Source organism: Equus asinus, chromosome 4, assembly GCF_041296235.1.
Source record: "Equus asinus isolate D_3611 breed Donkey chromosome 4, EquAss-T2T_v2, whole genome shotgun sequence".
Classification (NCBI taxonomy): domain Eukaryota; kingdom Metazoa; phylum Chordata; class Mammalia; order Perissodactyla; family Equidae; genus Equus; species Equus asinus.
The window spans coordinates 132,853,886-132,868,505 of NC_091793.1; positions in this window are offsets into that span (position 1 = coordinate 132,853,886).

Here is a 14,620-nt window from a genome sequence, read left to right on the forward strand (position 1 = left end):
ATTTTGAGGCCCAAATCTAAAGCAAGAGTTGGCAACCTTAGCACAACTAAAAGGGCTCCATTGTACTGGTATTATTTAGCAAATCCCAAGGAAAAGATAAGAAAAATCTATTTAGAGCTAGAAAAGGAAGTTTAGGGATCATTGAGCTGAGACTCCCTCTTCTTGTCCTTTTGTTTTTCTGATTTAAAAACAAAAAATCCCACCAACAAACCGAGGCCGCAGAAATTAAATGATTATCCAGAATTCCCACAGATAGTGCAGATTTGGGCCTCAAATCCCCAAACTGTGGAAGTTAATTAATGTGGAAGAGATGAAGAAACAAGAAAAGTTCATCTGATGGGCTTTAGGATTCCCCTCCCCTCCCATATGGCTTCTCAGTAGCACCAGTGCTATGAAGATGCGCCATCAGGTAATCTCTTAAAACACTCAAGTTAAATTGCATTTTAGGTGGGATTTTCTAGGTGAGCCTAAAGGTGCTTCTTGGGGCCAGAGCTTAACATTGTAGTCATTATCTGAGTCTCTGGGAGTAGGTTAGACTTTGGGAGTTGTGTGAAATCTTTTGATCTAGTGGAGTATTTGGAATATCAGTGTGTACACTAAACACACATTGATAGGGCTGTTCGGGAACTTGCAAAACCCCTGATTTATTTCTAGGGCGTATCTTAATCACTTTTGTGATTTTGGCTGATTATAAACAGCCCCTTCTGCTTACAATTCTAAATTAAAAATAGGCCAGTCATCAACTGGCTAAAATCCCCATTTGCCTTTAGCTCTCACTAACTAATTTACAAGTGTGCCAAAAGCTTCATAATGTACCCATTCTTCCCCAGGGCTTCCTATACACCCAAGCACTAACCTGATGGATTTCTCAAGTTGGAGTCAACTTGAGTTGGATGGATTTCTCCAGTACGTGAGTCACAATTGCACATTGCAGTTGTTGTCACTTGGCCCTAGCCTTCTCTGTTTATGCATCAAGGGATTTAATATAAAATACAAAATTTCAAATCGTCACTCTGTAAAAATTCAGTCTGTGATACTCTAGATCCAGTTGAGTGAAGAAATTGAGAAATTGTAAGCTATTAATGCAGATGACATGATATTTCATGGACAGTTTCTCTTGAAAGAAGCCTTTCTCCTGATAAGAATACATTTGCATCTGTCTACTTAGGTAAGTGAATGAAGCATTTTAAGGACTGCATTTATGATCTTGGAAGTAAATTAGAAAATAAACTTTAGATAACTGCTATGTAAACAGCACAGCTTTATGGAGGCTAGAAATGAGACTACTGGAGAAGAAAGAAAATGTGATGTTTGTGACTTTAAAAAGAGAGGAATAGGGGGCCGGCCCCGTGGCTGAGTGGTTAAGTTCGCGTGCTCCGCTTTGGTGGCCCAGGGTTTTGCCGGTTTGAATTCTGGGTGCGGACACAGCACCACTCATCAAGCCATGCTGAGGCGGCATCCCACATGCCACAACTGGAAGGACCCACAACTGAAAATACACAACTATGTACCAGGGCTTTGGGGAGAAAAAGGAAAAATTTTTAAAAATCTAAAAAAAAAAGGAATAAGTTATGGAAAAATGCATCTTTGACTATAGATTTTCAACTTCTCCCTAAGTAAATTTGGAATATCTTAACAATTGATAGTTTTTCAATTCTGCATTTTAATGTTACTTTGTGAAATTGTCTCCATAAAGTTAAAAAATTTCACTGAGTAACATACAAGTTTTATAATATAATAATGGCTTATATTAATGTCTTTTAGCTAGTTAGAGATAAAGATGCTATAAGTCTTGGTAACAACCTCTATTAAAACATCCTTTTTGCTTATTCACAGTAATAATTTTTTCTAAGCTGTATTCACAACCTATCCATTTAGCAATCAATGAAGATTTTCTTTTGGTGCTGTATTTATTTATAGTTATTTTGTACATCTGAACATAGTTAAATGTGTTAATACAACAGGATTTAAAATAACGGGCGATGGTTTGGGGGAATTAGCAGAAGAGAGATTTTTCGAGCATTACTTGCAGAGGGGAAATGTAGTGTGGTGCATGGCAAAGTGAGCTTGTTAGTTGTTAGTGAGGTGATTATGGGTGGAATGAATGGGCTTTGCTATTTCTGAATAAGACGCCAACTTTTAGGGCAAGGGTAGTGACTAAGTCCTCATTATCTTAATTAAATACCAGTATCCAGATATAGAGCAATCATTGTGGGAAGAACCTATCAGGACAGAGTGGAAAGGTCAGATTTAGCAGGTAATAGCAAGTAGAATGTGACCTATTGATTGGTGTCACGTTTCTGGCGTGTTAGGAGAGGCCACAGTCTGTGAAGTGAGGTGTTAAGTGTCAGAAGGAGGGCCTCTTGAGTGTGGTTTCTCGTGATTGTCTCGTGATTGTTTCCTGTGATTGTCAAGGGCCTCCACATCCAGGGAATCTTTTCTTCTGCCACTCCTCAGACTCCATTCATTTGCAAGATTCAAGGACTCACCAGTACTCTGGAGCTCATTGTATCCTCACTCAGAAATGAAAATCATTACTCAGGTAGAATCAGAATGGAGTGTGGAAAGGGACCGTGATGGAAATGTAGTGATGGCGAAAGGGAGGCCAGTGGAGAGTGACAAGTAGGAGTAGATTTCTCTGGATGCAGATGTTCTCTCGACCTGCGGGAGAGCAATGTTTCTTCCTTGTGAGTTCCCTATTGCCTACTCTCTCCCATGCTTGTGACACCCTGTATCGACTGATAAGGACCCATCTGTACCGCCCAGTCTCAGGTCCTGACAGCCATCTGCTGCTCTGTGCCGTCTGAGATCCTCTGCCCTGAGCCTCCCAAGGCCTTAAAATCAGACCATTTTAAGGTCTTCGTAGGCACCATATTCCACCCTACACAAGACCAAATATATTAACATGTAGCCCATTTCACATGAAATATAATTTCATATTTAAAAAATATAAATTTGAACAGCTTTTTGTCACTCATTTTAAGAATCGGGCTCTCGGGTGGTCACTTAGTTTACAATTGGCAATAGTTTCTCATCAATCATCACACATTCTCTGGAATTCCTTTGAATTGAAAAAAGCTAATCTACAAATTATTTTAAAAATTAATGACATTTTTATGAATATGAAAGGAAATAATGTTTTTTAGCTATTTAATACTTCAGTTCTGCAGTTTTCATATTTTAGAGCCAACGTATTTTTTTAACAGATCTTAAAACTTTTTTGAGATCCCTGAAGAGTTCATAGGTCTCATGTTTAAAATAATCAGCTTATAATTTTATGATACAAACACAGGCTATTATTAGAAATATTATTTATCAAATATCATTTGCTCAGGAAAACCAACCCTGACCTTGAATATATGAAGTCCATCTGTTATATGCTCGCCTAGCAAACTTTGCTTCTTGTAAGAGTGTTTCCATCAAATACAATTACCTAATTATTTCTATTATTATTTGTCTGCTATCGTTTTCCTCTGCCGGCCTATTGATTCCGTAAGGGCAAGACTGTGGCTGCTCTCTAGCCCCTGGCAGGGCATCTGACCAGGAGCCAATAAGTATTTGTTGAGTGAAAGAATAGATGAGAGCGTGAAACTGAATCCTCTCACGGGGATTCTGCCCAGGAGAGGGGCTTCATGCTGACGGGGGCCTGAGCGCTGAAAACTAAAAAGCATCCTTAAAATACTCTCTCCTCCCACCTCCAACTTTTATTAAGAATCTCTGCCTTTAGCAGCATGTCTCTGTAGTGACATTAGCATGGTCTTCTGCAGACATGATTTGTTCTTGGCTGCTTAGCATCTGGTCTTGGGTCTCTGTCTCTTCCGGAAATCCTGTGAACTACCTAATAATGCTTGGCAAAGCAGTGATGAATCTTTTTATCAACCACATAGAAATATATTTAGATGTGGATATTATATTCAAATTTTAAAGATGCCCTGTATTTATTCTGGAGTGTCCCCGGACATAATCTTATTCACCACACTAAAAAGAACTTCTGTGCAAACTTAAAACTAGATCTTTTAAAAAAAAATAATGGTTTCAATTTATTGAGCACCTAACTAGGTGTCAGGAGCTGTGGTAAATTCATTCCCACATTATCCCACTTAAGCCTCACACAATTTAATTTGTTACCATCTGCATTTTACATATGAGTAAACAGCTTCAAAGTCACTGTTTAACGTCTGCAGGAACAAGTAGCAAGGCCAGGATGTGAACTCAGGCCTGGCTCCAAATGTCAGCCTTCTCCTTTCTGCTGTGCTACCACATATGTTTCTGAGCATTGCCGCTGCCCATCTTTGGGAAACCCCTTTAATTCTTGTAAGAGTAGGACCGTGTTAGGCAGCATGTATTGCAATGGAGTGGCTTAAGCAAGTAAGGTTTTGCTTTTCTTTGTAACAGGCCCAGAGGTCAGCAGTCCTGGGTTAGTGCAGCAGCTGCAGGGGCTGCTTCTGTCTTTCCATCCCATCATCCCTGGGCGTGGCCTCCATCTTTAAGGCTGTCTCACAGTTACGCTCCGGGCTCCACTCACTGGCCAACGTTGGGTATCGTCAATTTTTTTAAGACTCTCCTAACTCAATGAGAAAAAAAATTCTTTTGTTGTTTGTTTTGCAGTTTTTTATTAGTAAGTTGAAATCTTGTCATGCTTACTGGTAGTTTATGTTTCTTCTTAAAGAAACTACCTAGTTGTGTCATTTGTAGTTTTTTTCTACTTGGCTGTTCCTCTGTTTTTTATTAACTTCTCTTAGTGTCTTAGAATAGCCCTTTGTCTCTCCTTTGATTGTTTCTTGATTCCAGTTTCTGTTTACCTTTTGATGTTGTTAACGGAGAGTTTTTCTCTGTGCAAGTTTTAAATATTTAGTCTTAGTGTTTACACACTCCTTTCTTTATGGTTTCTGGGTTTTAAATTATGCTCTAAATATTTGTTCGTGTATTATTTCAGTATTTTTACAGTTTTGTTTTTTACGTTTAAATCTTTAATTCATCGGGAAGACACTTTGGGATAAGGAATGAATCTCATTCATTTTAACTTGGGTCTGTGGCAATAGCTCTTTACATGAAGAGGTGGGAAGATAGAGAGAAATATACGTAGAATGTCAGATTGCAGCTCTACCGTCAAACTGGAAGTTTAAAAAAAAATGGAATTCTAACTAATACTTCTGGAGGGGGTTAAAAAAGGAGAAAAATCTTGAGACACATGGTTTCCCAGAACAAATTTAAAAAGATGACATGTGGTTAAGGAACTAATGTTTACAGAAAAAATATTGAAATGTTAAAACCCACTTTTCGTATGTGTGGTATAAATATTAAGCTATACCTCTAGTCTGGGAAAGAAAAAGGAAATGTAAATATCCATATTTGGTGTGTTTCAGTTTTATATTAATTACTGAAATTAAAAGATGTGCTGTTCTCTTGCTTCAAGAAATAAAAAGTCATTTTACTAACCACATCTATTACAGTGATGGCAGTGGTTCTCTTTTTGAAACTTTAATATGTTAAAAACTCTGTCCCTGAGGATTAGTATGCCCATTAAGACACAAAGGGGATTAAACGTGTATTTCGTAGTTTGTGTAACCAACAAAAGAAATTCTTACATTAGGCGGCTTGGTCTTAGATTTCCCAGATGTCCATTTGGGTGGCGGTTGGCCAGCCCAAACCAGGAAGCCAGGTCTCCTATGGGCTCAGGGACAGCAGTGAATGACTGGCAGGCCCAATGATCACTGACTGAAGCTTGTAGGATTGATTCAAACTTTCCATGCAGACAAGTATTCTAATTCCCCTAGCTGTTTATTTAGTGATTCCATTTTTGATGAGAAAATAAGAATAACTCAATTTCCATTTCTTATTGGTTTGCTTCATTGACCTTTCATGCCTTAGTGCACCCTCTGAAACTTCTTTTTCAGCAATTGGTATAACGTTTTGCAGGAAAATGACTCAATAGTTGGAAGAAGTAGAAAAAAATTGTTCTCATATTACTAGAAGTTATTTTCCACAACAAAATATGGCAGCTATTGTATCTGTGTAGTCCTCAGTATAGTCCCATGAAATCAATACTGTTACTATCCCCATGTTACAGATAAAGAAAGTAAATCTCAGAGAGATTAAGCAGCTTGTTCAAGATCACACAGCTGGCAAAGAGTAGATGCACTGAAGACAAGGACATCTGGCCTATCACCACCTCTGTTCTCTAAAGTATGTTCCTAGGTGGTGATCTACTTTCTAATTTGTTCCTATAGCTGCTTTTCTATTTCCTAAATGTGGGCTTCCTGTCATTCTTTTTCTTTTACTGCTAGGGAATGACCAATCACATTGTCTTTCTTGAATTTCTTCCTGATTAATCAAAAGTGTTGAGTAGTTTTTCCAATAATTGTCTTACAATCCTGGCAATCTCACTGTGGCCTGATGGTTTATGAGGCAGCTGGAAGGATTAGACATGAAAGCAGCTTTCTGAATTCAGGTCTCTGTCAACATTGATTTGTAGACAGTTTGGTAGCAGTGAGGAAAGATCTGGTAGATTAATCAGTACTTTGTATTATCCATTGGATTCCCTTTGTAGTTTGAATGATTCCTAATTAAATGCTGGGAATAGAGAAGGAGAAAGGCAATTTTAAGAAGCAATGCTGAGGAGTGATGTCAGCATGATGGAGGAGTGAGTTTTTCCCTTTGTCTCTCCTCTCTAAGTTACAACTAAACAGAGACAGTTGTTAACCAAGAAGATTCCCTACACAGCGCAGTAGGATGCCTGAGAGATCCATGCAGTCATACATCTGAAAGTGGGTGGAATGGATCCCTGGCAAGCAGTGAAACTAGGTGAGCAGACCCTTTCCCCTCCCCAGTGGCAGCAATCCTCCCAGTCGTTGCAGGTCCTTGCATAGAGGCTGGCATGACTGTAAGAGGAGGCAGGGGCAGCCTGGCCTGTCAGTGAATGCTTTCAGAGTGGTAGCCAGGCTCATGGGAACACCCACCATGCTGTGGTGGCCCCACCCATGGGAACACCACCCTGCTGAGTGGCGGCAACTCAGCCTCTGCAAAGGAGCCCCGCCCACCAACCACAGTAACTCAGCCAGTCCCCTGCCCAACACAGTGTTCCCACCTGCACAAGAGTGCCCCACTGGTGGACCATAGAGGCCCCACCTGCACATGCAGGTGTGACCCACCAGTGGCTGTAGCCAGTGTGCAGGTGCAGAGCAGCTCTACTGGCACAACTTCCAGCAGGCAGGGTGGGATCAGAAAACACAGCTCCTGCCCCCTGGCACCCCAGCAGTGGCAGATGGGATCTGCAACCTGATACTACCACAAATGTACTGGCAAAGAGTCAATTCATCAAACATCATGAACTATGGTAACACTTCAGAGCATAAGGAAAATGATGTCTCCAGAAACCAATCCTGAAGTCACAGAAGTTTACAATCTAAATGACAGAGAATTCAAAATAGTTGTCAGAAAGAAACTCAACGAGTTACAAGAAAACTCAGGGGTCAGCTCAGTGGTGTAGTGGTTAAGTTCATGCCTTCCACTGTGGCAGTCCAGGGTTTATAGGTTTGGATCCTGGGTGTGGACCTAGCACTGCTTGTCAAGCCATGCTGTGGTGGCATCCCACATAAAATAGAGGAAGATTGGTATGGATGTTAGTTTAGCAACAATGTTCCTCAAGCAAAAAAAGGAAGATTGGGGGCCAGCCCAGTGGCATGGCGGTTAAGTGCGCACATTCCACTTTGGTGGCCTGGGGTCCGCCGGTTTGGATCCTGGGTGCGGACATGGCACCACTCATCAAGCCATGCTGTGGCAGGCATCCCACATATAAAGTGGAGGAAGATGGGCACGGATGTTAGCTCAGGGCTAGTCTTCCTCAAAAAAAAAAGAGGAAGATTGGCAATAGATGTTATCTCAGGGCCAATCTTCCTCACAAAAACCAGACAAACAAAAAAGAAAACTCAGACAGTTCAATGAGCTCAGGAATAAAATTAATGAGCAGAAGGAATACTTCACCAAAGAGATTAAAGCTCTGAAAATAACCAAACAGAAATTCTGGATATGAAGAACACATTTAATGAGATAAAGATAATCTAGAAACTGTAAAAAAAGGTCTGAAATTATGGAGGACAGAATTAGTGAATTTGGGGGCAGAAATATAGAAATGCTTCAGGTGGAGAAGGAGAGGAAACTAAGACTTTTTAAAAAATGAAGAAATTGTTTGAGAAATATCTGGCTCAGTTAGGAAAAGCAATATAAGGATATAGGTATTCCAGAGGGAGAAGAGAGGGAGAAAGGAGCAGAGAGCTTGTTCAAGGAATTAATAGCTGAGAACTTCCCAAACCTGGGGAAGGAACTGGACTTACAAACATGAAGCCAATAGAACTCCTAATTACAATCAATGCAAAAAGACCTCCAAGGCATGTAATAGTAAAACTGGCAAAAGTCAATGACAAAGAAAAAATATTAAGGTCAGCCAGTTAGAAGAAAATAATCTGTAAAGGAACCCCTGTTGCCTGACAGGGCTTTCAGTGGATTTCTTACAGGCTAGGAGAGAATGGAATGATATATTCAGAATACTGAAAGACAAAAAATTCCTTCTGAGAATACTCTATCCAGTGAAAATATCCTTCAGATACAATGGAAAAATAAAAGATTTCCCAGATAAACAAAAGCTCAAGGAGTTCATTGCCACTAGGCCTGCCTTACAAGAAATGTTGAAAGGAGCCCTCTCATCTGAAACTAAAAAGCGAAGGTGTACAAAACCTTGAGCAAGGAGATAAAGGAACAGATAGAATCAGAAAATTGAAGTTCTATATCAGAATAGGTTAATAAACAATTATAAAAGATAAAGGGAGGGAAAGCACCAAAAATATCTATAAACACTTCAATTTAATCACATACTTGCAACACATAAAAGAGCAATTTGTGAAAAGAATAACTCAAAAGGGGAAGAGGAATGGGATGGATCTTGCTTAGGCTAATGGAGATAAGAGGCTGTCAGAAAATGGACTGTCTCACCTATGAGATCTTTTAGACAAACCTCATGGTAACCTCTAAACAAAAAATCAGAGCAGAGACACAAATCATAAGTAAAGAGAAAACTGAGAAAACCATCACAGAAAACCACCAAACTGAAACAGCAGTCAGAAATACAAGGGGAAAGAAACAATGGAAATATAGAACAACTGGAAAATGAGAAATAAAGAGGCAGTACTAAGCCCTCATATATCAATAACCACTCTAAATGTAAATGGACTGAACTTGCCAATCAAAAGACACAGAGTGGCTAAATGGATTAAAAAACAAGACCCAACAATATGCTGCCTCCGGGAAACACATCTCAGCTCTAATGACAAACATAGGCTGAGAGCGGAGGGATGGAAGACAATACTCTAAGCAAATGGCAAGTGAAAGAAAACAGGTGTTGCCATACTTATATCAGACAAAGCAGACTTCAAGATAAAAAGATAACGAAACACAAAGAGGGGTATTACATAATGATAAAAGGGACATTCCATCAAGAGGACATAACACTTATGAATATATATGCACTTAACACAAGAGCACCAAAGTATATAAAGCAACTACTAACAGACCTAAAAGGAGATATTAACAGCAATACAATAATAATAGGGAACCTCAGCATCCCACTTATGTCAATGGATAGATCATCCAGACAGAAAGTCAACAAGGAAACAGCTTTAAATGAAATACTAGACCAGATGGATTTAATAGATATATATAGAACATTCCATCCCCAAACAGCAGAATGCACATTCTTCTCAAGTGCACATGGAACATTCTCAAAGATAGACCCTATGTTTGGAAACAAGGGAAGCCTCAATAAATTTAAGAAGATTGAAATAATATCAAGCACCTTTTCTGAGCACAATGCTATGAAACTAGAAATCAACTACAAGAAAAACACTGGGAAAGTCACAAAGATATGGAGACTAAACAACATGCTATTGAACAAACTCTTAACCAGACTCACTAAGAAAAAAGAGAGAAGCCTCAAATAAATAAAATAAAAAATGTAAGAGGAGAAATTACAACAGATATGGCAGAAATACAGAGGATTATAAGAGAATTCAATGAAAAACTGTATGTCAACAAATTGAATAACCTAGAAGAAATGGATAAATTCCTAGACTCATACAACCTCCCAAAACTGAATCAAGAAGAAATAGAGAATCTGAATAGACCAATCACAAGTAAAGAGACTGAAATAGTAATCAACAACCTCCCAAAAAATGAAAATCCAGGACCAGATGTCTTCCCTGGAGAATTCTACCAAACAGTCAAAGAAGATTTAATACCTATCCTTTTCAAACTATTCCAAAAAACTGAAGAAGACAGAACATTTCCCAATTCATTCTATGAGGCCAACATCACCCTGATCCCAAAACCAGACAAGGAGAACACAAGAAGGAAAATTACAGGCCAGTATCGCTGATGAACATAGATGCAAAAGTCCTCAACAAAATATTGTCAAATTGCATACAGCAATACATTAAAAGGATTATATGCCATGATTAAGTTGGATTTATACCAGGGATGGACATATGGTCCAACATCCGCAAATCAATCAATGTGATATACTACATTAAAATGAGAAATAAAAATCACATGATCATCTCAATAGATGCAGAGAAAGCATTTGACAAGATCCAACATCCATTTGTGATAAAAACTCTCAAGAAAATGGGTGGAGAAGGAAAGTACCTCAACGTAATAAAGGCCATATATGACAAACCCATAGCCAACATCATACTCAATGGGGAAAAACTGAAAGCCATCCCTCTGAGAACAGGAACAAGACAAGGGTGCCCACTCTCACCACTCCTATTCAACATAGTACTGGAGGTTTTAGCCAGAACAATTAGGCAAGAAAAATAAAAGTTATCAAAGTTGAAAAGGAAGAAGTAATACTCTCACTGTTTGGAGATGACATCATTTTATATGTAGAAAACCCTGAAGAATCCACCAGAAAATGAATAGAAATAACTACGGCAAAATTGCAGGGTACAAAATCACTTACAAAAATCAATTGCATTTCTATACACTGATAACAAACTAGCAGAAAGAGAACTCAAGAATACAATCCCATTTACAACCACAATGAAAAGAATAACATATCTAGGAATAAACTTAACCAAGGAGGTGAAAGACCTCTACACTGAAAACTATAAGACATTATCGAAAGAAATCAAAGAAGATATAAAAGAATGGGAAGATATTCATGCTTATGGATTGGAAGAATAAACGTAGTTAAGATGTCCATGTACCTAAAGCAATCTACAGATTCAGTGCAATCCCAATCAGAATCTCAATGACATCCTTCATGGAAATAGAACAAAGAATCCTAAAATTTATATGGAACAACAAAAGACCCCAAGTAGCTAAAGCAATCCTGAGAAAAAAAAACAAAGCTGAAGGCACCACACTCCCTGTTTTCAAAATATACTGCAAAGCTATAGTAACCAAAACAGCACGGTACTGGTACAAAAACAGACACACAGATCAATGGAACAGAACTGAAAGCCCAGAAATAAAACCCACAACTATGGACAGTTAATCTTTGACAACGGAGCCAAGAACATATAACGTAGAAAGGAAAGTCTCTTCAATAAATGGTGTTGGGAAAACTGGACAGCCACATGCAAAAGAATGAAAGTAGACCATTATCTTACACCATATACAAAGTGGATTGAAGACTTGAATGTAACCATAAAACTCCTAGAAGAACACATAAGCAATACACTATTTGACATCAGTCTTAGAAGCATGTTTTGAATACCATGTCTACTCAGGCAAGGGAAACAAAAGAAAAAAAAAAATGATGGGACTACATCACACTAAAGAGCTCATATATCTGATATGGGGTTAATTTCCAAAATATATTAATAACTCATACAACTCAACAACAAAAAAACAAACAACCCGATCAAAAAATGGGCAGAGGATATGAACAGACATTTTTCCAAAGAAGATATACAGATGGCCAACAGACACATGAAAATATGTTCAACATCACTAATTATTAGGGAAATGCAAATCAAAACTACAATGAGAAGCTGGTCCTGTGGCCGAGTGGTTAAGTTCGTGCCCTCCACTGTGGCAGCCCAGGGTTTCACTGGTTTGGATCCTGGGCGCGGACATGGCACCGCTCATTAGGCCACATTGAGGTGATGTTCCACATGCCACAACTAGAAGGACCTGCAACTAAGATATACAACTATGTATGGGGGGTGGGATTGGGGAGATAAAGCAGAAAAAAAAACACACTACAATGAGGGGCCAGCCCTATGGCTGAGAGGTTAAGTTCGTGTGCTCCGCTTTGGCAGCCCGGGGTTTCACCAGTTCAGATCCTTGGGTGTGGACATGGCAGCGCTCATCAAGCCATGCTGACATGGCATTCCACATGCCACAACTAGAAGGACCCACAACTAAAAATATACATCTATGTACTGGGAGGCTTTGGGGAGAAAAAAGGAAAAATACAATCTTTAAAGAAAAAAACTACAATGAAATATTGCCTTACACCTGTCACAATGGCCATAATTAATAAAATAGCAAATGTTGGAGAGGATGTGGAGCAAAGGGAACCCTCATACACTGCTGGTGGGAATGCAAACTGGTGCAGCCACTGTGGAAAACAGTATGGAGATTTCTCAAAAAATTAAACATATAAATACCATATGACCCAGCTAACCTACTACTGGGTAGTTATCCAAAGAGGATGAAATCAACAATTCAAAGAAACTTATGCACCCCTATGGTCATTGCAGCGTTCTTCACAATAGCCAAGATGTGGAAGCAACCCAAGTGCCCATCAACGGATGAATGGTTATAGACAATGTGGTATATACACACAATGGAATATTACTCAGCCATAAAAAGGACAGAATTATCCCATTTGTAACAACATGGATGGACCTTGAGGGTATTATGCTAAGTGAAATAAGCCAGACAGAGACAAACACCATATGATTTCACTCATATGTGGAAGATAAACACATGGATAAGAAGAACAGATTAGTGGTTACCAGAGGGGAAGGGGTTGGGAGGAGGGTGAAAGGGGTAAAGGGACACATATGTATGGTGATGGATAAAAACCAGACTATTGGTGGTGAGCACAATGCAGCCTATACAGAAACTGGTAAATAATAACGTACACCTGAAATCACACAATGTTATAAAACATTATGACCTCAATAAAATAATTTTTTTAAAAAAGCAGAGCTACTATTTTGAATTGGAGAATCTCTCTGGTTCTCACTGGTCAATGGATTTGGAATCAAGCCAAGTTCTGAATTCTAGCTTCCTCCCTTTGATGCTGTGCATTATTAGCAATCTACTTAAACTTTCTGGGTCTCAGTTTCCTCATCTGTGAATAAGAAGAAATGCAAGCTTAGGTGATCATTGTGAGGAAGAAACAGCACATGTGAAAGCTCCTGGCCTAATGTCTGGTAAATATTAGCCACACAGTAGTTTTAGTCTCCTTCTTTCCTTTAAGACTTAACATCTTTTGTCTGAAAAATTTAGAGAATTTAATACAAATATTTTGTAGCATTGTAAATATCCTTAAGTGTCCTCATAGCATGCTCCAAGATTCCTGGGTAGAATAAACAAGATCCTTAACTGGGGAAGAGGAGAAGCTTCATCTGGCCATGACACCAGCTGTCAGTCCCTAAATGAGACCCAGGACAAGACTTTTTAAGTTAAGAGTTTGCTTCCTCATAGCAAAACGTGAGTTGTGTTGTCTGGCTGACAGGCACATTTTTTTTTTAAGCTCTTGATTTGATAAAATTTCAGAAGTTGCAAGAAGGGTATTCCCTTTATCTAGATTCACCAGCAGTTTACATTTTGCACCATTTGCTTTATCAAATTCTCTATTTCTCTCTGTCTCTGTCTCTCAACACTGACAGTTTTTCTTCTGCATCATTGGAGAGTAAGTGACAAGCATCAGTCCCTTTATGCCTAAATATTTTTGTGTATACGTCATAAGAATTTTTTTCAGATAGCCACACAGTCCAGTAATCAAGAAATTTAACGCTGACACCATATTATCTAATCGCCAGTCCATAGTCCCAGAGATGTGATGTAACTTCATATTTCCATATCAGCCACCCCTCCCCTCCATCCAGGATCCACTCCAGGGTCACGTACTGCTTGACATGTCATGTCAGTTAGTTGTCATGTCTTTTAATCTTCTTGAATCTGGAACAGTTTCTCAGCTTTTCTTTGTCTTTCATGACCTTGACATTTGTCTTTTCTTCTTTTTTTCTTCTCCCAAAGCCCCCCAGTATATAGTCCTATATTCTAGTTGTGGTCCATCTGGTTGTGGCATGTGGGATGCTGCCTCATGTGGCCTGATGAGTGGTGCCATGTCCGTGCCCAGGATCCGAACTGGTGAAACCCTGGGCCCCCGAAGCAGAGCATGTGAACTTAACCACCCAGCCACAGGCCGGCCCAACCTTGACGTTTTTAAAGCTGTGGAGGCCAGTGGCTTATGGACTGTCCCTCAGTTTGGGCTTGTCTAATGTTTCCTAATGATTACAGTCAGGTTGTGCATTTTTTGCCAGGAGTACCACTGAGGCGATGTTCCGTCGTTAGGATATCGTATCAGGAATCCATGGGACGTTTG